We start from the raw sequence: 23,603 nt of genomic DNA, 5'->3' as shown, positions 1-23,603 counted from the left end.
TTAGGCTTTATTTGCTGTTCTTTCTCCAGCTCCTTAAGCTGTAGGGTTAGGTTGTGTATTTGAGACCTTTCTTGTTTCTTGAGAAAGGCTTGTATTGCTATATACTTTCCTCTCAGGACTGCCTTTGCTGTATCCCAAAGATTTTGAACAGTTGTGTTTTCATTTTCATTGGTTTCCACGAATTTTTTTAATTCTTCTTTAATTTCCTGGTTGACCCATTCATTCTTTAGTAGGATGCTCTTTAGCCTCCATGTATTTGAGTTCTTTCCAACTTTCCTCTTGTGATTGAGTTCTAGTTTCAAAGCATTGTGGTCTGAAAATATGCAGGGAATAATCCCAATCTTTTGGTACCAGTTGAGACCTGATTTGTGACCTAGGATGTGATCAGTTCTGGAGAATGTTCCATGGGCACTAGAGAAGAATGTGTATTCCGTTGCTTTGGGATGGAATGTTCTGAATGTCTGTGAAGTCCAATTGGTCCAGTGTTTCATTTAAAGTCTTTATTTCCTTGTTGATCTTTTGCTTAGATGAGCTGTCCATTTCAGTCAGAGAGGTGTTAAAGTCCCCCACTATTATTGTATTGCTGTCAATGTGTTTCTTTGCTTTAGTTATTAATTTCCTTATATAATTGGCTGCTCCCATGTTCGGGGCATAGATATTTACAATTGTTAGATCTTCTTGTTGGATAGACCCTTTAAGTAGAATGTAGTGTCCTTCCTCATCTCTTATTACAGTCTTTGGTTTAAAATCTAGTTTGTCTGATATAAGGATTGCCACCCCATCTTTCTTTTGGTGTCCATTAGCATGGTAAATGGTTTTCCACCCCCTCACTTTCAATCTGGGGGTGTCTTTGGGTGTAAAATGGGTCTGTTGCAGACAGCATTTTGATGGGTCTTGTTTTTTAATCCAATCTGATAGCCTGTGTCTTTTGATTGGGGCATTGAGCCCATTTACATTCAGGGTAACTATTGAAAGGTATGAATTTAGTGCCATTGTATTGCCTGTACGGTGACTGTGACTGTATATTGTCTCTGTTCCTTTCTGATCTGTGCTGCTTTTTGTCTCTCTCTTTGCTTAGAGGACCCCTTTCACTATTTCTTGGAGGGCTGGTTTCGTGTTTGCAAATTCCTTCAGTTTTTGTTCGTCCTGGAAGCTTTTTATCTCTCCTTCAATTTTCAATGAGAGCTTAGCTGGATATAGTATTCTTGGCTGCATATTTTTCTCGTTTAGTGCTTTGAAGATATCATGCCATTCCTTTCTGGCCTGCCAGGTCTCTGTGGATAGGTCTGTTGCCAGTCTAATGTTTCTACCATTGTAGGGTACATATCTCTTCTCCCGACCTACTTTCAAGATTTTCTCTTTGTCTCTGAGACTCGTAAGTTTTACTATTAGATGTCGGGGTGTTGACCTATTTTTATTGATTTTGAGAGGGGTTCTCTGTGCCTCCTGGATTTTGATGCCTGTTTCCATCCTCACATTACAGAAGTTCTCTGCTATAATTTGCTCCAATATACCTTCTGCCCCACTCTCTCTTTCTTCTTCTTCTGGGATCCAATTATTCTAATGTTGTTTCGTCTTATCGTATTGCTTATCTCTCGAATTCTGCCCTCATGATCCTGTAGTTGTTCCTCTCTCTTTTTCTCAGCCTCTTTATTTTCCATCATTTGGTCTTCTATATCGCTAATTCTCTCTTCTGCCTTATTTATCCTAGCAGTTAGTGCTCCCATTTTTTATTGCACCTCATTAATAGCCTTTTTGATTTCGACTTGGTTAGATTTTAGTTCTTTTATTACTCCAAAAAGGGTTTCTCTAATTACTTCCACGCTTTTTTCAAGCCCAGCTAGTATCTTTAAAGTCATGATTCTGAACTCTAGGTCCGACATCGTACTAATGTCCGTATTGAGTAGGTCCCTGGCTGACGGTACTATCTCTTGTTCTTTTTGCTGAGGTGATTTTTTTCGTCTTGTCATTTTGTCCAGAGGAGAATAGATGAATGAGAGAACAAAATGCTAACAGGTTTACAATGTCCCCAGCAAATATACTCTATACAAATCAGAAGAGACCTGAAACCAGGGAAAAAGAAAGGGAAAGAAAGAAAAAAGAAAGAGAAAAGAAAGAAAGAAAAAGAAAAAGATTAAAAACAAAAACAGAACAATAGAAAAAAACCGAATATGATCAAATATGATCAGGCTAGCGCATAGATCAGTGCCATACACTCGATTTTGGGCATATTTTGGTCTGTTAGAAAAAAGCGCCTCCTAAAATTTTAGAGGAAGAAAGACTTATATATGTACAAAATAAGGGTTGATACAGTGAAGGGATTGAAGATGAATGTAAAGATGAAAATTATAAAAGATTTTGTAAAAGGAATTGATATGATAAGAAGTTGTTGAAAAAAGAAAGAAGAAGATTTAAAAAAAAAAAAAGGGAGAGAATGTGATCAGGCAGGAGACTAGAACAAAGCCATACACTAGTGATTTAGGGTATATTTTGATCTGTTAGAAGAAACTGTATCTCAAAATTTTAAAGAGAGAACTTATATATATATGCCAAAAATAAGGGTAACTACTATGAAGGGATAAAATATGACTCTAAAAATGAAAAATAAAAAATGTTTTTTTAAAAAAAGGGATTGATAAGATGTTGGTTGAAAAAGGGAAAAAGAGAAATTAAAAAAACAGTTAAAAAAATTAACTTTGAAAAACTAATGAATCATGGTAAAAAAAGCCACGAATTCTATGAGCAGTATTCCCCTAGCGGCCTGGAGTTCTCCCATTCTCCTTGGTCGGTAAACTTGGTCTTGGCTTGCTGGCTGTTCCTGCTTATCTTCTGGGGGAGGGGCCTGTTACCATGGTTCCCAAATGTCTTTGCCGGAGGCGGAATTGCCCCGCCCTTGTGAGTCCGGGCTACGCAAGCTGCTCAGGTTTGCTCTCAGGAGCTTTTGTTCCCTGCAAGCTTTCCGTGCGGCTTTGGAGGACGACAGTTAAAACGACGGCCTCCCAATCTCCGCCCCAGAGGAGGCAAGAACTCGGGGCTCTGCTCCTCAGTGCGCCCCCAGAGAAAAGCAGCCAGTCACTCCCGTGTCCCCCGTCTCCGGCCACACTCTGTGCTCACCCGGCCTGTGACCGAGCATTTCTATCTCTGGCACCCAACCCCGTGTGGAGTCTCCAAACCCAGCAGATCCCTGCGGTGCGCTCCCGCACCGCTCCTCCCTGTGGAGGAAGGGGGGTCTCCCCGGATCTGCCGCTTGTTGGGTCCCTGCTGGAGGAGCAGTGGCCCGACTGGGCTGCAGATCACAGTTTATGGCCACCCTGAGCTGAGAGCCCGCGCCTCGGCTCCGTCTCTGCAGCCGGCCTCCCCACTCCGACACCTGGGAGCTCTGCTGCACTCAGGCACCCCCGGTCTTTCTGTGACCCCAAGGGTCCTGAGACCACACTGTCCCACGAGGGTTCCACCCCCCGCTTAGCCACTGGAGCGACGTCCCTCAGCGGAGCCGACATCTAAAAGTTCCGATTTTGTGCTCCGCGGCTCTATCACTTGCCAGAAGCGGCCGACGGAGGCCCCCTCCCCCGCCGTCTATCCTCCCAAATATCGCCTCGGATTCACTTCTCCGCACGTCCTATCTTCCAGAAAGTGGTCGCTTTTCTGTTCAGAGAGTTGTTGCTACTCTCCTCTTCGATCTCCTGTTGAGTTCGTAGGTGTTCAGAATGGTTTGATCCCTATTCAGCTGAATTCCTGAGACCAGATGAAATCCAGGTCTCCTACTCCTCCGCCATCTTGCTCCGCCAGTACAGGTGCTTTTAAAAATAGACTTGGTCCCTCTGAACTAAAAAGAATGTGTTAGTATTTTTTATATGTTGGAGATGTGTTTGTTTGTTTTAATGGATATAAGGGTCAGAATTTTGTTCTAACTTTTTATATTAAACTCATGGTTATTTAAAACATTGCCATCCCAACCCATTGATGATTTTAGCTTTCTTTCTCTGGAAAAATTCTGATCCATATTATTTATTTTGCAGATGTAGATGCATGTGCCTAGTGCAGGGACAAAGTCTGTTGGTACTTGCTTCTAGTTCCAAATGCATTTCCAAATGCAGATTTATTTCTATACTTTTTCTCTTGAAAGTGACTATATATTTCTTCCAATTCCACAGAGAATACTTAGCATCGCTGATTGAGACACTCCAAGAGAAAGGCTCTTCATGATGCCCCTTCAATCACAGAATAAAAAACCTTTGAAAAGAAATGTACTTGCCACCAAACTGATGACAGAAGCAGATAGCAACTCATTGTCTCATAACACTCGATTGGGCTCTCCATCATGAAAAAAATACTATGAAAATACTTAAAGGAATTCAAATGTTAGGAGCTATTGCCAGAGAGAGGTCTATTATCTACTCGTAGGGTATAAAAACAAAGCTTGCAAGAAGAAACTAAAATAATAATAGTATTATCCTTAAAGTTCATCTTTAAAAACAATTTTGTTGTTTTTGGAAAACCTAATTTTTATCTTTTCTAGAAACTATGCAGAGAAAATTATAAAATGTGTCCATGGCAATGTGATATATATGTCATGCCAGGTAGTTCGCAAAATATTTGGGGAAGAAATGTAAGATGCCCTAATCCTTAAATCAATGAACTGGGACCATTGGGTGGAAGGAACCAACACGTTTTCACAGCTTCAAGACCCTTGCTTAGTTTCCTAAGGCTGCCATAAGACTACCATAAACCAAGTGGCTGAAACAACAGAAATATATTCTCCCGTGGTTCTGGAGGCCAGAAGTCCAAAATCAAGGTGCCAGCAAGACCACGTTCTCTCTGAGAATCTGGGTACGGTTCTCCCTTGCCTGTTGCGAGCTGCCAGTGGTGGCAGTGATCTCTGACCTTCCTTGGCTGGTAGCTGCATCACTTCAATCTCGGCCTTAGTCAGCACATAACAGTTTCACTGTGTGTTTCTGTCCATACATGGCATTTCCGTCTTATAAAGACACCAGCCATATGGAACTAGGGGCCATCCCAATGGCCTCATCTTAATTTGATTACATCTGCAAAGATCCTATTTCCAAATAAGGTCACATTCACAGGTACCAGGGGTTAGGACTTTCACATACCTTTTGGGGGACACGATTCAATCCAAAGAGGAACTCAGAGTAACACAGTGTTGTGTCACCAAATCATCATTAGCTGACTAGAATATTTGCATATTAGAGCTTGAAGAGATCTTACAAATCATTTAACCCAATCTCTAGAGCTGACAGAAATTCTGTGCCGGGGGAAGAAATGAGAAGGACGGTACAACATGGTGAATTCATGCACAGTGAGACTCAGGCTCATATTTATATTTATTTAATCAGCTAATGTCTACCTTACAATACAGGTATTATGAGATTATTACACTTTATAGTTTATTTAGGAGGAGGTAAATGCATGCTACTACTAATTTAGAAATGTTCTCCTAAAAAGCAATATTAAATTCATGCTTGATGTGCTAAGTGTTTATATGTATTTTACTCAACTCTGACAATAACCTCATAAGATAGTTTTGCTCTCATTTCAAGAATAAGGAAGTTAAAAGTCAAAATAAATATTTGCCTGAATTGTTTGAGGTTACATAGCTAGTAAATAACTAAGCTGGGGTCACAAGCCCCATCTACCTGTTGCCAAAGTTCATGCTATTTTCAGGACAACATGAGGCCACTTAATAAAATAAGAACTTTAAAAAACATCTGGAGTATTTCACATTGAAAGTTTTAACTAAAGCCAATGAATTTATAGTGGACAATTTCTTTTCTCAGCAATGTTGCTATTGGACACCAGATAAACTTGTTAAAGATTCTCTGAGTAGTTTCCTTCTGCATCAATAAACATGGAAGTTTGAAAGACACAATTTCTGAGGTTTATTTTTTTATAATACTAAAAATATATTACATATAGTTCTGAAGGACATTTACTTATCCAGAATATTCTATTTCCTGGCTGTATTCAGTAGCAAAGTATTTTATTTTTCTTTTAAGTAAATTACTGAAAATGTTATAAAAATATTACCATACTCAGGAACTTCTTTAATGATAGTAGTCAAAAATTATTCTCATGTGTGCACACACACACACACACACACAAAAATAAATAAGAAAAATAAGTTCTTAATTGCTAAGGTAAATCTCTTATTTGCTTCCATTTTAATATTTTTAAAGTTGAAATTATCCACTTAGAGGCTTATGACAGATTTTCTTTACTTTTTAATTGAATAATTAATCTAAATATTATTGGATATGTAGCCATGTATACAGGGCTTTATTAAGTCCACTAGTAAATTTAGACTAGTTTACATTAATTCATTGAGCAAAGAATTTGTTTTAATTGTCTTTGAATTAGAAAAATCCAATGATGTTCTGAGATAAAAGTATGTACTTAATAAATATTTGTTGAAAGAGTGAATAAATTAATGAGAAGAAGAAATCCCCTAAAGTGGCAAGCTATACATGCGTGTAACTGAAAGAACAAGACAAATTCATAGAAAACATTAGTATTTTGTTTTGGGTACTATTTGTTTTCTGTCATTCATTGCTGGCTCTGGACTACACAGGTGTACCCCATCTTATGGCATTTTGCTTTATTGTGCTTCACCCTGTGATTTTTACAAATTGAAGGTTTGTGGCAACCCCTGTTGGGCAGGTCTATTGGTGCCGTTTTTCAACAGTATTTGCTCACCTCATGTCTCTGTGTCACATTTCAGTAATTCTTGCAATATTTTAAATCTTTTCACTATTATTGTATTTTTTATTGTGATCTGTGATCAGTGATCATTGTTGTTAGGGCACTATGGACCGTGCCCATATAAGACAACAAACTGAATCAGCAAATGCTGTGTGTGTTCTAACTCCGCCCTCATCTCTGTCCTCCTTAGACCTCCTTATTCCCTGAGACACAACAATATTGAAATCAGGCCAATTAAAAATCTATCATAGCCTCTAAGTGTTCGAGGGAAAGGAAAAGTCCAGTGTTTATCACTTTCAATCAAAACCTAGAAGAGATTAAGTTAAGTGAGGAAGGCATGTTGAAAACTGAGATAGACCAAAACTAGGCCTCTTGCTCCAGATAGTCAAGCTGTGAAGGCAAAGGAAAAGTTCTTGAAGGTCATGACAGGTATTACTCTAGTGAACACATGAATGATAAGACAGTGTAACAGTCTTATTGCTGTTGGAGAAAGTTGGAGTGGTCTGGATAGAAGATCAAACCAGCCACAACCTTCCCTTAAGCCAAAGCCTAATCCAGAGCAAGGCCCTAACTCTCTTCAATCTCTGAAGCCTGGGAGAGGTGAGCAAGTTGCAGAAAAAGAGTCAGGAGCTAGCAGAGGTTGGTTCATGAGGTTTAAGGAAAGAAGCCATCTCCATAATATTAAAATGCAGGATGAAGCAGCAAGTGCTGATGGAGAAGCTGCAGCAAGTTCTCCAGAAGATCCAGCTAAGATCATTAAGAAGGGGGCTACAGGAAACAACAGATTTTCAATGTAGACAAAAGAACATCCTATTGGAAGAAGATGTCATCAGTGACTTTTATAGCTAGAGAGAAGTCAGTGCCTGGTTTCAAAGCTTCAAAGAACAGACTGACTCTCTTTTTAGAGACTAATACAGCTGACGACTTTAAGTTGAAGCCAATGCCATTCTGAAAATCCTAGGGCCCTTAAGAATTACTCTGAATCTACTCTGCCTATGCTCTACAAATGGAGCAACAAAGCCTGGATGACAGCATATTTGTTTATGGTAAACTGAATATTTTAAGCCTACTGTTGAGACCTATTTCTCAGAGAGAGAGAGAGAGAGAGAGAGAGAGAGAGAGATTTCCCTCAAAATGTGGCTGCTCATTGACAATGCACCTGGCCACCCGAGAGCTCTGATGGAAATGGACAATGAAATAAATGTTGTTTTCATGCCTGATAACACAACATCCATTCTGTAGCCCATGAATCAAGGAGCCATTTCAAGAGTTATTGTTAAGAAATACATATTGTAAGGCTATAGCTGCCATACATAGTGATTCTTCTGATGAACCTGTGCAAAATAAATTGAAAAACTTCTGGAAAGGGCTTTATGGGGCTCAAGACTTCGGGGGAGGAAGTAACTGCAGAATTTGTGGGACTAGCGAGAAAACTAGAATTAGAAGTGAAGCCTGGAGATGTGCCTGAATTTCTGCAACCACATGATCACACTAACGGATGAGGAGTTGTTTCTTCTGGATAAACAAAGAAAGTTGTTTCTTAAGGTGGAATCTGCTAAATCTGGTGAAGATGTGAAGATTATTGAAATGACAACAAAAAATTTAGAATATTACATAAACTTAGTCGATGAAGCAGCAGCAGGGTTTGAGAGGATTGATTCCAAGATTGAAAGAAATTCTACTGTGAGTAAAATGCCTTCAAACAGCATCACATGCTGTAGAGAAATCATTTGTGAAAGGAAGAGTCAACGGAAGTGGCAAACTTCATTGTTATCTTATTTTAAGAGAACCAACCCCAGCCTCCAGTAACCACCACCTATCACCACTGAGGCAAGATCTTCCACCATCAAAAAGATTACAGCTCACTGAAAGCTGAGATGATGGTTAGCATTTTTTAGCAATTAAAGTTATTATTAGACATAAAGTGGGTTTTTTTGGACATATTGCTACTGTACACTTAATAGACTCCAGGATAGTGTAAACATAACTTTTACATGCACGAGGAAATCAAAAATTTCATGTGACCCCCTTTATTGTGACATTCACTTTCTTGTGGTGGTCTGGGAATGAACCCGCAATATCTCTGAGGTATGCCTGTAACAATGAACAAAACAAATAAGATACTTGACTTCCCAATGCTACATTTTATTGGTAGAGTCAAGCAATGAGAAACAAACAACAAAACAATGAAAGAAAGATGATATTGGACACTGAGGAATGCAGTGAAGAAAATAAGCCAGATAGAATTGATAGAAAAATGATAGAATTCTTTCTATGGGAAAGACAATGTTTGATCGGAAGTCATAATCTAACAATGATTATCATCATTAAGCACTTATTATATGCCAGACACTGTTTTAGATATTTTCCATAGATGAATTCATTTTCAGTATAATCCAGTGAAGTGGATATCGCTCATACCTCTATCATATAGATGAGGGAAAAGGCACAGAGTTCAATAACTTGGCTAGATTCACACAGCATACGTTAGAGACAGGATGATTACTCAATCAGTCTAGCTCTAAAGGCCTTACTTCTGTACCACTAAGTTATCCCTTTCTGTTTAAAAAAAGGGGGGGGGGGTAAAAAGTAAAATTTGGCAAATTTGTTGCAAGCATGGAACTCAGAGAAGAGATAGGAAATAAATTTAGAGTTGTTAAAATACAGACTAAGTAAATAGAAAAGAGAAGATGTTCCATGACTGAATCCAGAACACCAAATACATATAAGCTAGTTAGTTACAGAAGGAGGAACAAGTAAGGGAGATACAGCTGGAGGACCAGTGAGTTGGGGGAAAACCTGAGACTCTGTGATTCCAGAAGTTCAAGGAGTCAGCTTTATTGAATGCTGCGAGATGCTGAGACAGGTGGTAAGAGACAGTGACTATTGGGTTTGGCAAAATAGAAGTTATCGGAAACCTTTACCAGGAAAGTTTTAGTTTTGGGAACAAGAGCTCAATTGAAATGGGATGAAGAAAAATATGGGGTATAAGGAGCTCAGACAGTGATGGCAGAAAACTTGAGGAATTGTGTTCCTTGGGAGGGAAGTAGAGCCATGGTGTTGCTTGGGGTTGGGCAACTGGGTCCATATTAATTTTCTAGTGCTGCCATATCAAATTATCACAAACTTTATGGCTTAAGAAAAAGAAAAAAAAATTTCTTCACACTTCTGGAAGGCAGAAGTCTGAAATCAAGGAGACTGCTGTGCTCTTTCCAAAGGTTCTATACTGGAATCTTTCCTTGCTTCTTCCAACTTTTGGGGACTTCAGGCATTTCTTGGTTTGTGGTTGTATAATTCCAATTTCTGCCTCTGACTCTACATGGATTTCTCAGTTTCTCTCCTCTGTTTGTCTCTATAAGTATGCTTGTCATTGGATTTAAGGCCTGCCTGGATAATCGGAATGATCTCCTCTTGATCATTAAGTTAATTACAACTGCAAAGACACTTCTTTCAAATAAAGTCACAATCACGGTTTCCAAAGATTTGGAAATGAACATATCTTTTTGGAGAATGCCAGTCAATCCACCACAGAGTGTATAGGATCAAAAGAGGGTCTTTTTAAAAGAGCTACTATTTTCCTATGCTGGTAAAAATTATCCATTAGGGAAGGAGAAATTTATGGTATGATACATTACATGTATGAGTCAATGGCCAGGTGAGAAGATATAGGATTCAGAGCCCAGATGGAATATATATATATATATATATATATTTTAACTTTAGCAGGACTTTATTAAAAATGTGTGAAATAAGTGAGGAAATTTGACAGCAGAGGGATGAGGGAATTTCTGTATCATGCATCTATTTTTTTTTTCAAAGAAATACAAAGCAGGTTTGTAAATTAAAGTTATCAGAAATAGAAATGTTCAATTTGAAGGCTGAGTGGACTGTCTGAAATGTTTTTCATAGAGAGCTAACATGAGATGTTACTGGGTATATATGGTATATATGTTACTGGCCCAGTCAAACCCCCTAGAGAACTGTGGTCATAAATCAGTAACAAGACTAGTTAAGCTGCTTTGTTATATTTCTGTAACAATATTTAGCTGGTCAAGTACAGATGGGCGTAAGGAGGATATGCGGGTAAACCAAGATTATGGATTTTCCAGGTAATTATATTGGAGAGTGAAAAGGGTAAGGGATAAATAGTGTTGGCTTTCAGAGATTATGGTGATTGACCATGGAATTTTCACTGGTTAAGGAATAAAAGTAGTGAAGTGGGTGATGGCTAGTGAAAACCCTGTAAAGATAATAGCTTGGAGTTTCCAATTTGGCTGAAGAATTGTTGATTTGGGGATGATAGAATAATTAAGTTGAAAAACTAAAGTGATGGTCAGTGAGAAATACGCTTGAAATTGAGACTACTGAGGTATCATGGCTGTGACAATGTCATGGATCTGACCAAGAGAATATGTGGTGGAAGCTGGTATTGGAATATCTAGTAGTTTAAAAACATGCTTAGCGTGCATATATGTATACCACACACAAACGCTCATTCACTCATGGGCAAGAACATGTAAGCTAACAAATACATTTTAAATAATTTTATTTTTAAATATTTATTTCAAAAGACTAATAAAAATCCTAATTTTATTGGAATTTTTGTTGGTTTTATGATTAATTGCTTTCATTTTTAATTATATAAGGGTTAGGCACCCTAGTCTTTTCTGGATAAGGCACATTTAAACTTGGCTCCAAATAAGATGGGATGGAGAAGGATGATTGGAAGTTAGTGGTCAAAGAACTGAAAAAAAAGTGAGTTTTTGATGCATCATCTACAAGATGAATCGATATTTCTTATAGAAAAAGCAATGAAGAATTTCTAAGAGAGATCACTGTGAATGGATGAATTCTGAGATGACTAAACAAAGTATTTATTAGAGCTGAGTACTGAAGTTTGTGTAGCATATTTATAAACTCATATTACTTTTTCTAGTATAAAATAACTCATGTACAAAGTAAAAATTGTGATAAATGTAAAAAGAGCAATGAAAATAAAATGTAATTTGCCTAAATGTCTGATGATCTGAAAAACACTATCCCTGTGTTCTTGTTCTTTTGCAATTTCCATAATTAAAAAATAATATCCAATTATTTATACTACTTAATAACTTTTTTTACTCGACAATATACCATGTGCTTTTTCCCATGCCAATAAATATTTGAAAACAAGAATCATAATTTATTTAAAATGCATAGGCACAGAGGAAGGGAATGTAGAGCAAAGCTTATTCAAGAAACAGGAGTGTGAGCGAAAGAACTGAGAGCGGACTTTTATTCTGTGTAGGAGAGAGAAGAGCTGGTCTGGCTCGAATCGGTAGTCTGTGTTCTAAAATATTCCACCTGAGATAGTAAAAGATATACCCATTTTTAAAATTCTCTGACTAACCGTCTGAGGAATTTGAAACATTCCTTTAGCATAGGGATTTGTTGAAAGGGATTTGTTAGGGAAATAAATTTAATTATACTTCGCAGCACGTATGATGTGTTGGAAGGATTCACCCGATGCCGGAACTTGTGCATGCGCTGCAAGGGGCTTAAAACCTGAGTTGTAATAGTACCTACCACAATTAAAGATTGAAACTGCTTTAAGAAACAATTTGAGAGAAGAAACATCAAAATTTTGATGCAGGAATAGTGGTTTAATAATTAAGGTTAGGTTAGAAATAATGATACTTAGAAAAGAGTGTAGTTTACTCGGACAGAACATTTGTAAGAGAGTCCAAGTGTTAGCAGCAGGGGGTTACCAGATAAAAAATACAACACACACACACACACACACACACACACACACACACACACTCACAAACACAAATACCAGAATTATTGACCTTGCAGTTATTCTATTCTAGGTAGGAAAAAAATAGCAATTTTCTCAGATGATATTTCCAGATCCCAAAGCCTTTGACATACTTTCAGACATCAGTACTGTAAAAAATCAGTGATAGAGTTATTTGTTTTTAGGGAGGCAGGGACTTACAGGAAATATTCAAGATTTCACTTGTTTTAAAGCCAGGTAGAACCTGTTTTTTTTTTTGTTTGTTCTTTTGTTTGTTCACATATGTGTGTGTGTTCTAATTACTGGCTATAATAAACCAATTACCAAAAATGGAAGCACAGCTTTGCTTCCTTAGATATCAAACAAAATTGTCTATAATAAAGGGCTGTCAACTGTGCTGGATTTATTATTATTGTTATTGTTATTTTGCTGTTGTTTTAACATAAAATTTGTTACCAGCATTTAATATAAGATTTTTAAAAATGTATTTATTTAGTTTTAGAGAGAGAGCACATGTGCGTGCATGCATGAGAGAATGGGGGAGGGGCAGACGGAGAGGTAGAGAGAATCTTAAGCAGGATTCACACCCAGTGAGGAGCCAGAAGCAGGGCACCCCGTATATTTTTTTTTAACTGGCAGCATTAAGCATTTGTAAACATAAATTAGCAATAGGCTGATGCTAGGTTAAAAGAGGCTCCTGCCTCTACTAGGCTGTGTAACTTCAAATACTACCAGTATCACTTTGTGTTGTCTGAATCCAATCTGCTTCCTGTTTCCTGCCTAGTTATAGCAAATATTTGAATTTGGAGCTTGTGCTTTGACATTCTCACCTTTAGTGACCTTGGGTAACTAGCAATAAATAAGGATGCCAAAAGAGAAAGTCCTTTTGGAAGTGACCCTGCTTTGCAAGGTGGGAGGAGGAAGGAAAGATAATGAAATGGGTTTGGGGAGTTTATGTGAGGTTACAATGTGTCAAGTATGAGAGAGAGTGAGAGGACAGCTACACTTGGCCTTGAGATATCACACCTGAGAGGCATTCATTTAGTGGAAAGAATGTCATGGGAGTGAGTTAATTCTCTGCAAGTGTTATAATGGACAAAGAAGAAAAAGGGTTTCTGACTGAGCCATAGTTAAATGTCGGGGGGAGTTTGGCTAGATACTACTGAAAGGAAGATGTAGAGAATAAATGAGTCAATCTTCCAGAAAGAAAAAGGAGGAAAATGGATCATAATTGTTTCATTTTTTTCACTTTGTTGAGAGATTTATAAGTACTCTGATGGTGAATTTTGAGAAAGCACTTTCACATATTTCAAATGATTTGCTATTTTAAAAATTTATGCTTCTTTTTGTCAAAATGACTGATAGAAATATCCTGATAAAAATGATAGATGATTTACAAGTGTAGAAATTTGCAGCTGCATTATTAACTACTCTAAGGTTTTAATACATATGCACTAGCAGTTTCAGTACCAATTCAGGAGAAATATGCCTTATTAAATTACTGTTTTATGACAAAACATTGGCATTTTCTAGGATTTCTAAGAGAGTTCAGCACATAATTTAATTTCCCAAGGCATCATGAGAATTCAGTGAATTGTGCAAGCAGAGAATGATAAATCTGAATGAAGTAGTCTAACCTCACTCAAAAAAACCCTGAATTCTTGATTTTATAGGCAATACATAAATTCAGTCTCCATAATAAATAAATAAACTTTATAAGAATATTTAAGTGTCTCTTTGACCACAAAGCTTATTCACCTCCCTTTATCTAGAGGTAATCATCTTTTTCAGTTTGTTGTATATGCTTCTGGAAATTTCTTTGTCATTTATATATTTACTCATGTTGAGGTCAATCTATATGTACTAACATGCAACAATCTTCAAAATCTTTTATTGACTGAAAAAAGACCAGATTGCATACTAATACATGCATTATAAAACATTTATATAAAAATAAACATACACGTTGAAAACAATACTACATATTTTCTTTTTTTTAAGATTTTATTTATTTATTTGACAGAGAGAGAGACAGCGAGAGAGGGAACACAAGCAGGGGGAGCGGGAGAGGAAGAAGCAAGCTCCCAGCTAAGCAGAGAGCCCGGGGGGATGCGGGGCCCAATCCCAGGATCCCGGGATCATGACCCGAGCCGAAGACAGACTGTTAATGACTGAGCCACCCAGGTGCCCCTATACTACATATTTTCTATAAGTTCCTTTATTGCTACTTCTTCCTTCTCTTCTTCCTCCTTCAACTACTACCAGAGTGGTAACCCTCATCTGTATTTCAGGTTTAGATCTCTCCTTCTGCATTCCTAACCCACATTTCTAGCTGCTTAATAGACATTTTCCTCTAATCGTTCACAGACTTCCTAGATGAACAATGGAAGCTGAATGTATTACCTTCCATACTTACCTTCTCCACCTTCTGTTTTCCCTATTTTTGTTAGTCTCACCATAGACACCCAGCCTCCCATTTCTCAGCCTCCAAATCCAATTGTTTACTATCTCGTATCCCTAACTCACTTAGCTTTACTCTCTATCATATCTATTTTTTGTATATTCCTATTGCCATGTGACTTATTTCAGACTTACACTTTTCATTTAGACTACTGCAATATTTCTGAGTACTGTTTCTGCTTCTATTCTAGTGGTTCACAGATTTTTTGGATCACAGATTACCTGGAGGAAATGTTCAAACCACAGATGCCCTCTTCATTTTCATTGCTAAGAAAGCTAGATTGGGAAGGTAACTCAAAACATAGAGTTAATTTAAAAGCCTTCATTCTCTCAATTCAAAATCCTTCCCACACTAGACTATGGCAGTCCTCTGAGTTTAGATCAGTTTAGTTTTCTGTTTTCTGGGGTACTGAAATTAGGATTATAGCTATGAATGTTTAAACATTGCTTGCTTAGGGGTTATTGAAGAGTTCAATGATCTTCAGGGTAAGCCTTCCAGGAACCCTAAATATCTATATGCAGTCTTTTTACTTATTGTGCAAATTACCATTATATTGTGTTTCTGATATAAACATCTTTTAACATTGTATTACGACAAGAATAATTTCTAATATGTTAGCTAATCTACAGGGAATTTATGATGAGGAACATGTCATTACCAATACTAAAAAAAATCTTGGTGTGGAAAATTCATGCAAGATTTTAAGACTTCTAATACTCTTGTAGGATTAGGATGATATGATATCAAGGAACAAAGAAGACTTTTTCCAGTAAGTATAATTACACTAATAAAAGAGATTTCTTTCTTAAACAAGACTACTTCAGAAGGATGCTATCTTTGTTCATTGTTCTTATTTCAAAACAAATCCTTCTTTACAAAGGTCTCAGAGATTATTAGTTACAAATGAGGAAACTAATCTGATTACTTATACTAAAAGGATATTCTCCTTTATTTTCCTATGTTTTTCTGAATTTTTTCCTACTTACAACCCTCCAGCAACCCTCCCCTCCAGCAACCCTCAGTTTATTTCCTATGCTTAAGAGTCTCTTATGGTTTGTCTCCCTTTCTGATTTCATCTTGTTTTATTCTTCCCAGGTTTGTTTGTTTGTTTGTTTTACTAACCAGAATCATGCTGTATGTGTTGTTCTTTGTTGTGCTTGTTGGAGATATTCTCAGCCTCGCACACTCCTTCTATCCATTCTATATTCCACAGAATTAGTGTCACTGTTTGGGTTGCTTCATTCTGCTGTTATAATTATGCCCACTTTTGTGCACAAACTTGAGCACAGGGGTTGGAATTTGAGGGGAAGAGTGCCAGTTTGAACCCTTGGGAATCTGAGGTGAAGGGGTGTTGACTTGGCATTGAGGAGGTGGCAGGCCGTGCATGCTGACTTGGGCAGGAAGGCATCTGGACTGTGAATTTGGGACCCACAGGCTGATGGCATTGTGTGTGATGGAGACGTGGCTGGTTTTGCTTTTAACTTTTGTTTTTCTGGGAAACTCTATCTCTCCTTCTATTCTAAATGAAAGCCTTGCTGGATAGAGTATTCTTGGCTGTAGATTTTTTCCTCTTAGTTAGAATTGATTATGCTGCACTCTTCTGTTCTGTAGAGTTTCTGCTGAAAAACCCACTGATAGCCATATGGGGTTTCCATTGTATGTCATTGCTTTCTTTTCTCTTGCTGCTTTTAAAATTCTCTCTCTATCACTACTTTTGGCTATCTTATTTACTTTGTGTCTTAGTGCAGACATCTTTGGGTTGGTTTTGCTGGGGGGTCTCTGTGCCTCCTGGCTCTGGATTTCTCTTTACTTCTCCAGATTTGGGAAGTTTTTAGCTATTATTTCTTCAGACAAATCTTCTACTCTCTTTTCTCGCTCTTCTCCTTCTGGGATCCCTATCATGTGACTGTTACGCTTGACAGTGTTGCTGAGTTCCCTGAGTCTATTCTCATTTTGCATATTTTTCCCCTCTCATCTACTCAGTTTGATTACTTTCCATGACTCTGTCCTTCAGGTGGCTGATCCGTTCTTCTACTTCCTCTTGTTTGCTACTTATTCCAGGTGATCTATTTTTATTTCCATTTAGTGAATCCAATAGCTCTATTTGATTCTTTTTTATGTTTCTTATCTCTTGGTGGAGGGTCTCATGGAGGTTCTGTACTCTTTTTTTCAAGTCCAATGAGTATCTTTATGAGCATTACTTTAAATTCTCCATCAAACATATTACTTGTCTGTGTTTTGCTTAGGTCTCCTGCTCTGATTTTGTTCCACTCTTTCATTTGGGACATATTCCTCTGTCTCCTCATTCTGTCTATTGCTGTTTCTGTTTCTCTGTGTTAGGAAAGTTAGCTATGTCTCCCACACTTGAAAGTAGTGGCTTTATGAAGAAGAGGTCCTGCAGTGCAATGTCTCCTTTTCACCAGGAAATGGTGCTTCACAGGGTGTTTCTCATGTGTGTTGCTACAGGGGTGTCCTACTATTGTGGCTGGGATGTGTTTGCCTTCAGTCCTGTTGTCTGCAATGGCTTTCTGCCTGTTGTGGGCAGAGTCTGGTGCCTGTGGTGTTAGTGGGCTGGTCCAGGACTGCCTTGGGCTTGAGTTGAGTCAGACCAGGTGTTTGCCAGAGATGAAGTAGCACCAAACTGTAGGCTTTTTCCCTGTGTTGTCCCCTGAGAAGCTTTTGTTGGTGGCTGGGGCCTGCAGTCAGACAAGCTACCTGCCCCCAGCCCACTGCTGGGGTCACAGTCAGACTGATGTGTGGTTATTTTCCCCTCTCCCTGGAGCAGGACTCACTTTGGAGTGGTGTTGGCCCTTGTCTGGGCTGTGCACACACTACGAGGCTTGTGGCACCACTTTGATGGGATCTTGCCAAGAACAATCGGAGGGGGTAGATCTGCTTCGTTGTGCCCTCTTGTCTATGCTGGGCTGCAGAGAGTCTGTTCTGCCAGTTTTTGGGCTGCTTTCTGGGTTATTCATGCTGCTGTGGGTGCTCCCTAGGAGGCCACGAGGCAAGAGGTGAGTCCAGGGTCCTCCTACTCTGCCATCTTCCCAGCAACCTCTGCCAAAACATTTTCATTTTTGAGAGCTGTATGTGAGGTAGTTTGTGTTGCCAAAAGATATTTGTAAAAGATTTTTATGTAGTTCCCAAGTATTTTAATTACTAGTATTAGCAAACCATCTATCAATAAAATGGCCTTTCACCTAAAAGCTTATATCAACATTTTGAAAGCTTTAAAAATTGCCCAAGAAACATGTGGAAATTTTACTTATTTATATCTAACCATATTTCCAAGTTACTGCCTAATATTCCATTGTGAAATCATATAGCTCATTAGTAAGAGAACTTTTATCTCTTCACCAAACCTAGAACTTTATCCTGTCAAGCTCATTATATTTTAATTTCCAAATGCAATAGTGGATTCGTTTGACCTCAATTGGAGAATATTTGTTAATTTCACCGTTTGCATTTGATTATTATTCATGACCATTGTTACTGCATTATGTTCAAAAAATGTGATATCATTAATTTGCTTTGAAATTTACTCAGGTGTAATTGTTACATTGAACAAATAAATATCCTGTATGATGTCATCAGCAAATGTAGTTCTTCTGTCTTTCTACCTGTTCAAACCTCTTCTAGTTTTTCTTTCTCCTTAGGTAAAATATAGGGTTACCATAACTTTTCTAAAATTTTCCGTTGTCTTTGGTCCTTACCCAAATCTCAGCTTGGGAATTAAAATGTCTAGTCAGTACACAGAAATCAATTGCTTTCTTATACACTACCAATGCAACTGTAGAAAGAGAAATTAGAGAAATGATTCCATTTACAACAGAACCAAAAGCCATAAGATACCTTGGAATAAACCTAACCAAAGAGGTAAAGGATCCATACTCGAGGAACTGCAGAACACTCATGAAAGAAATTGAAGAAGACAAAAAAAGATGGAAAAACATTCCATGCTCATGGATCAGAAGAATAAACATTGTTAAAATGTCTATGCTACCCAGAGCAATCTATACCTTCAATGCTATCCCGATCAAAATTCCAATGACATTTTCAAAGTGCTGGAACAAACAATCCTTAATTTGTATGGAATCAGGAAAATCCCAAATTGCCAAGGAAATGTTGAAAAAGAAAAACAAAGCTGGGGGCATCACGTTGCCCGATTTCAAGCTATATTACAAAGGAGTGATCACCAAGACAGCATGGTACTGGCACAAAAACAGACATATAGACCAATGGAACAGAATAGAGAGCCCAGATATAGATCCTCAACTCTATGGTCAAATAATCTTCGACAAAGCAGGAAAAAATATGCAACAGAAAAAAGACAGTCTCTTCAATGAATGATGCTGGGAAAATTGGACAGCCACATGCAGAAGAATGAAACTCGACCATTCTCTAACACCATACACAAAGATAAACTCATAATGGATGAAGACCTCAATGTGAGACAGGAATCCATCAAAATCCTAGAGGCGAACATAGGCAGTAACCTCTTTGACATAGGCCACAGCAACTTCTTTCAAGATACATCTCCAAAGGCTAGTGAAACAAAAGCAAAAATGAACTTTTGGGTCTTCATCAAGATAAAAAGCTTCTGCACAGCAAAGGAAACAGTCAACAAAACAAAGAGGCAACCCACAGAATGGGAGAAGATATTTGCAAATGACACTACAGATAAAGGGCTGGTATCCAAGATCTATAAAGAACTTCTCAAATTCAACACCCAAAAAAACAAATAATCAAGTCAAAAAATGGGCAGAAGATGTGAACAGATACTTCTCCAAAGAAGACATACAAATAGCTAACAGACACATGAAAAAATGTTCATTATCATTAACCATCAGGGAAATTCGAATCAAAACCACATTGAGATACCACCTTACACCAGTTAGAATGGCAAAAATTGACAAGGCAAGAAACAAGTGTTGGAGAGGTTGTGGAGAAAGAGGAACCCTCTTAGCAAGTTGGTACAGCCACTTTGGAAAACAGTGTGGAGGTGCCTCAAAAAAATAAAAAATAGAGCTACCCTATGACCCAGCAATTGCACTCCTGGGTATTTACCCCAAAGACACAGATGTAGTGAAAAGAAGGGCCACATGCACCCCAACATTCATAGCGGCGATGTCCGCAATATCCAAACTGTGGAAAGAGCTGAGATGCTGCCCTTCAACAGATGAATGGATAAAGAAGATGTGGTCCATATATACAATGGAATATTACTCAGCCATCAGAAAGGATGAATACCCAACTTTTACATCAACATGGATGGGACTGGAGGAGATTATGCTAAGTGAAATAAGTCAAGCAGAGAAAGTCAATTATCATAGGGTTTCATTTATTTGTGGAACATAAGGAATAGCGTGGAGGACATTAGGAGAAGGAAGGGACAAATGAAGGGTGGAAATCGGAGGGAGAGATGAGCCATGAGAGACTATGGACTCTGAGAAACAAACTGAGGGTTTTATAGGGGAGGGGTTTGGGGGGATGGGTTAGCCCGGTGATGGGTATTAAGGAGGGCACGTACTGCATGGAGCACTGGGTGTTACACGAAAACAATGAATTGTGGATCACTACATCAAAAACTAATGATGTGATGTATGGTGATTAACATAACATAATAAAATAAAATAAAAATAAATAAATAAAATGTCTAGTCCCACATAGTCAAAACTTCCAAATTCATGTAAAGATAAAAAATTTCCCTGAATGTTCAAGGAGCTATCAAAACATACACATAAGACTATCATTGTCCTTTCCCTACCCTAAAGCGCAATCACCCGTGATTCAACAACCCAATGCATACTGTATGTTAATTCAGGGTTGTGGGGCTTTATCTTGATCATCAACACAAAAACATAAAAGTGTTGCAAAAGTTCATTATGTCTTATATTCAAGCTCTTGAAATTGTTTCTTTTTATTTGGAAATGAAAGTTTTTTAACAAACCAGGCAATAGGAGTTATTTTTATAAAGATTTATGCTACTATTCTTTTGGATTTAGTAGAAAAACATCAGTAAAATTATTATGTGTAATCAGGGACCATTTATTATTTCCCAGATGGTCCTTAGATTTCTTCTTTTACTTTGGAATATTCATCTCTCTATCTTGATTTCTTCTCTAGCTTTTCATCTTTGATTTATCTCTTCATGCCCATATGCAGTTGTATTATCTTTCTCCTCCACACTTTCACTCTTTCATTGAAGAATTTTTTTTTTTAATAGAAAGGAAAGGAAGTAAAAGCACTTCATTTTTAGGTATATGTAATTTTATTTTAAACCTCTTTTCGGTTTGTAATCCTCCTTGTGAATCCTATCCTTTGGGGTTCATGTGCTTATTAAGAAAAAAAAAAAGACCTTGAAAACAGTCCAGGAAAAAGAGAAACAAAAACAAAAACAAAACAAAACAAAACCTGTTTGTTTAAAGAGTATTGAAGGACGTCACATAAAACTTGCACAGCTACAGGAAGCTTCTCTCAGCTACGGAATCACTTCTTGCTTTATAGAGTGTGATTCCATTTACTTTACTCAAAACTTCAAGATTATTTTAAATCTGATTTGCCTATTGAGAGCAGTGCAATATTTAACCAGCCTCTGCTTCCTGATCCTTTCCCTCTGTTGCTCCTGAAGCTTCCCAGATGTGTACATGGTGTGCGCTCACATCTTGATACCAACATTAATATATTTCACCCTTGCAAGTTGTCCTTTGTGACTCTTCCTACATCCACTATTGCAGACTTCTCTATTATGATGTAATCTTGGCTACTGTAAGTTTACATTAGTTCAAATTATGTCTTTTTTTTTTTTAGATGAAGTGCAAGCACCTTGTTCTTCAACTTTCAAGAAGGCTGTCATATAACCCCAGAGGAAGCTAGCAACTTTATGTGAAACACATGTTGAGCCCCCAAAATTCACCAATTAATGACTGGGATGCAAAGCAATTTAAACAAGGAGGGAAATATGCTCCAGTGTCTAAAGGAAAACAAAACAAAATAAAGCAGCAAGTTAAGATTATGTGGTTTGAAGCCAAAGGATAATTTTTCAAAGCTTAAACAAGTGATGTGTAAAGGATAATTCCACTTCCCTTAAAAGTGAAAACCTCTGAAAGCTGACACCAAGAAATTTGGAAGCAAACTGTGGACGGCAGGGGAAAATGTTGTGGTACTCAGAGCATATATAAGGCACCAACATTTTTACTTCCTTCCCAGCAATAAATCAAGAGAGATTATTTGTGCAAAGGTAGATTTGGATACAAATTACGATTTTTGGAGAGAAAATTGTAAAAGCATAACCTATTGGTACTGAAAGAACAAAGGCCAGTCAAATGCTTTAATCTTACAAAAGAGAACAATGAGATATTCATTATTGAAAGAATAACTCTCATAGAATATCTCTTATTTCTACTTTTTCTGTTTTTAACCTTTACTATTTGGCACAATATTTTGATATACATTTTTTTTTGTTCTAGAACATGTAAACTATGCTTACAAAGACAAGGTCCTACAGAGAATAAGAATGACTTCAGAAACTCTGCCTCCCTCCCAAACTTCTCAATGTAAAATTTCCCAAATTGAGAAAAAAAATTAATTTGGAGACATATCTAATTGGGGGTGGCTAGGTGGCTAGTTGGTTAAGCATCCGACTCTTGATTTCAGCCCAGATTATGCTCTCAGGGCCCTGAGATTAAGCCCTGCACTGGGCTCCACACTGGACATGGAGCATGCTCAAGATTCTCTCTCTCCCTCAGAGAGAGGAGGGTCTCTTCCCTCCTTGTGCACATGTGCTCTCTCTCTCTCAAAAGAAAAAGAAATCCAATTATTCATTTCGATAAAGCTATAAATCTGGTTTTCCAGACTATTTTATTATGAAACAATTTTAAAATTTTAGTTTTTTTCTAATTCAAAGGTATCATATATATATACATATATAATTTGCAAAAGACAAAAGGCTATGAAGAGAAGTACAAGAAAATAATCAGATATCCAATAGTACATTTTGATACAGTTTCTCCCATTTATTCTTATGTTTATTGGAATAATTTTTCTTTTTTTTTTAATATGGAATGCTTCATGAATTTAGGTGACATCTTTGCACAGGGGTCATGCTAATCTTCTCTGTATTGTTCCAGTTTTAGTATATGTGCTGTTATTGGAGCACTATTAAAGACTTTATTTATTTATTTATTTATTTATTTATTTATTTATTTGACACAGAGAAAGAAAAACAGAGGGAGAGCATGAGTGGGGGGAGGGGCAGATGAGGAGGGATTGGGAGAGAGAATCTCTCAAGCAGACTCCACACTGAGCACATAGCCTGATGTGGGACTCGAACACAGAACCCTGAGATCATGACCTGAGCTGAAACCAAGAGTCTGACACTTAACTGACTGAGTCTCCCAGGCATCTCAGAAGGAAGCACTATTGAAATCATTTTCTATATACAGAGTTGTAATTTACTCCATCATTTTAACATTATTTTAGGAAAGTTTTTTCTATATGTTTAAATGTTTCTATGGCTTTAAATGTTCAACAGATGCATAAAATTTTATCATGTGGATATACCATTGTGTGTGTGTTTGTGTATGTGTGTGTGTGAACTCCACCACCATCATTTATTCCAGTAATTTTTATATATATAAAAGATTA

The 23,603-nt window shown here is 37.6% G+C and overlaps 1 long non-coding RNA gene and 1 other non-coding gene across 2 annotated transcripts in view; both read right to left on the bottom strand.

Moving 5' to 3' along the window:
• LOC141372661 (uncharacterized) overlaps positions 1–23,603 on the bottom strand; it is a 74,228-nt gene that overhangs the window by 11,774 nt on the left and 38,851 nt on the right. The gene's annotated exons all lie outside the window — the stretch shown is intronic.
• Positions 23,010–23,115, bottom strand: LOC112826287 (U6 spliceosomal RNA). The gene has a single exon (XR_003208897.1). It is a non-coding gene; the product is annotated as a U6 spliceosomal RNA (small nuclear RNA).

The sequence above is a fragment of the Callorhinus ursinus genome, unplaced genomic scaffold (assembly GCF_003265705.2).
Source record: "Callorhinus ursinus isolate GAN/ISIS: 27379988/994484 unplaced genomic scaffold, GSC_fseal_2.0 scaffold4, whole genome shotgun sequence".
NCBI lineage: Eukaryota > Metazoa > Chordata > Mammalia > Carnivora > Otariidae > Callorhinus > Callorhinus ursinus.
Note: the sequence above shows the minus strand (reverse complement) of the source record. Positions and strands in the feature narration are given on the sequence as shown.